Source organism: Mustelus asterias, chromosome 11 (assembly GCF_964213995.1).
Source record: "Mustelus asterias chromosome 11, sMusAst1.hap1.1, whole genome shotgun sequence".
In the NCBI taxonomy this organism is placed as follows: domain Eukaryota; kingdom Metazoa; phylum Chordata; class Chondrichthyes; order Carcharhiniformes; family Triakidae; genus Mustelus; species Mustelus asterias.
In genome coordinates, this window is record NC_135811.1 from 30,069,702 (window position 1) to 30,072,661 (window position 2,960).

The window sequence follows — 2,960 nt, forward strand, 5'->3', positions numbered from 1 at the left end:
ATGAATTTTCCATTTAATTTATTTCATTAAGAATTTACTTCATAAACACTGCACCATATATCAGATTTCAATTCAAAACATAAGGAAGAGTGGAACAAGGATCAACCTTTAGTCATCTTTCCTCAGATCAAACACAAAGTATCCTAAGGTAAATGTTGCGTAATTTATTTGATCATCTGAGGCAGGAACAAGAGAAGCTGGGCTGGTTCTCTTGAAAGCAGACTGGTTTAACGCAAGATTTGATAGAGGTGCTCAAAGTCATGAAAGGTTTTGATGGAGCAAAAATAAGAAACCGTTTCCAGAAGGGTCAGCAACAAGGGGAGTGCATTTTAAGACGATGGGCAAAAGAAATTGAGGTGAGATGAGGAAAAATTATTTCACAAGATGAATTGTCATGGTCTGCAATGCACGGCCTTAAAGAATGGTGGGAGCAGATTCAATAATAACCTTCAAAATTATGTTGAATAAACATTTCAAAAAGCATAATTTGAAGGGATAAGAATCTACTGATGTACAAATTAGGAGCAGGAATAGGCCATTCCGCCCCTTTAGCCTGCTTCGCCATTCAATAAGATCATGGCTGATCTTTTTGTGGACTCATCTCTACTTACTTTCCTACCGTCTAAACCCTTTAACTCACTTGTCAAGCAAGAATTTAACTAACTCGGTTTTAAAACATACAATCACCCTCTTCATGATTCTCTGGTGAAGAGAATTCCATAGGCCATGGTCCTCTGAGAGAAAAACATTTTCCTTGTTTTCTTTTTAAAGGGGAGATCCCTTATTGTTAAACTGTGTCCCCTAGTTCTAGTCTCTCCCATGTTCAGTATGAACACTTTCAAGTCCCCTCAGGATATTATATATTTCAATAAGGTAACTCTCATTCTTCTAAACTCCAATGGATACAGGTCTAACCTGTCCAAATTTTCGTCTTAGGATGACCTCTTGTCCCAGGAGTCAGTAAAGTGAACCTTCTCTGAACTGTTTTGAATACAATTTTGTCCTTTCTTAAATGAGGAGACCAAAACTGTACACAATACTCTAGATGTGGTCTCACCAACCCTTGAACAATTTTAGCAAAACATCTATACCTTTATATTCCATTCCTCTTACAATAAATAATAACATTCTATTTGTCTTTCAGATTGCTTGCTGTACATACATTAAAGTACATACCTTTTCTGATTCATATACATGGACACCCAGATCTCTCTGTACGCCAGAGTTGTTCAATTTCTCCCTATTTAAATAATATATTGGTTTTTTTTTCTTCCTGCCAAAGTGGGCAAGTTCATATTTTCCCACGTTATGCTCCATCTGCCAAAATTGCCTGCTCACTGAATGTATCTATGTCCCATTGTAGAATGTTGCTCCTCCACAACTGGGCCCCACATCTGAGGGTCATTTCCCCATTGACAGTCAATGCATCCAAGTTATCAAGTTGCCTCCCAATTTTCTTTAGAAGACTTGCCCCATTCTCTAACACTGAAGGTGATGACCTACAGCTCTGCCAGAGCTCTCACTACCTTTTACTGATTCCCACATCCCATGAATGAAAGAAAAGAGGCAAGCTCTCATTGAGCTTTTCAGTGGAATGTGAGGAGACAGAGTAGGCAGGAACATTCTATCATCTTCTATGGTTTAAGCCCTGCCTCTGGCCATGGCCTCAATCATGGTTGCTCTGATATTTACAAATAGATGTCATGTCCCCTGCCAGTTAGGTGTTGTTGCCAGTGGTTATGGGACACCTTGTCCTACAGTAGAGAGAGGAGAGTGTCAGTCAGTGAAGTGCAATGTATTTGGGTTATATCTCTGTCATAAGTGAATAGCTGGCAATGTGTACAAGCTGAGAGATAAGGATGTTAGATTTGTAGCAGTGCTAATTGTGTAAGGGTGAGGTGAGTTGTAGTTGGTAGAGAGTAGAGAATCAGTTAATGGTAGTCTGGTGAGTGCCTGGAACAAGCTGCCAGAGGTAGTAGTAGAGGCGAGTACAATTTTGTATTTAAAAAGCATTGGGGAGAGTTACAGAGAAAGAGATCTAGGGGTACAGGTTCATAGCTCCTTGAAAATGGAGTCACAGGTGGACAGAGTGGTGAAGAAGGCATTCAGCATGCTTGGTTTCATTGGTCAGAACATTGAATACAGGAGTTGGAACTTCTTGTTGAAGTTGTACAAGACATTGGTAAGGCCACACTTGGAATACTGTGTACAATTCTGGTCACCCTATTATATGAAGGATATTATTAAACTAGAAAGAGTGCAGAAAAGATTTACTAGGATGCTACCAGGACTTGATAGTTTGAGTTATGAGGAGAGGCTGGATAGACTGGGACTTTTTTCTCTGGAGCATAGAAGGCTGAGGGGGTGATCTTATAGAGGTCTATAAAATAATGAGGGGCACAGATCAACTAAATAGTCAATATCTTTTCCCAAAGGTATGGGAGTCTAAAACTAGAGGGCATAGGTTTAAGGTGAGAGATACAAAAGTGTCCAGAGGGGCAATTTTTTCACACAGTGGGTGGTGAGTGTCTGGAACAAGCTGCCAGAGGCGAGTACAATTTTGTCTTTTAAAAAGCATTTAGACAGTTACATGTGTAAGATGGATATAGAGGGATATGGGCCAAATGCGGGCAATTTGGACTAGCTTAGGGCTTTTAAAAAAAGGGCAGCATGGACAAGTTGGGCCGAAGGGCCTGTTTCCATGCTGTAAACCTCTATGACTCTATGGTGGTAGCTGAGTGAACTGGATGTGCTGCAATGAGCAGTCTGTGAGGCTAATGGTTCATTTGTAAGGAAATAACATTTGAACAAGAATTCATTGACCTTGATCAGTCATACGAGGTAACTAAACTTCTTGCATTGCACTCTGGTCCTTGGGGCTACGTTGATGGTGTTAACAGTTTTGGCTCTTTGTTCCCACTGTCTTCTTAGTATCTGTCTAGTAGGCCACTCGGCCCCTG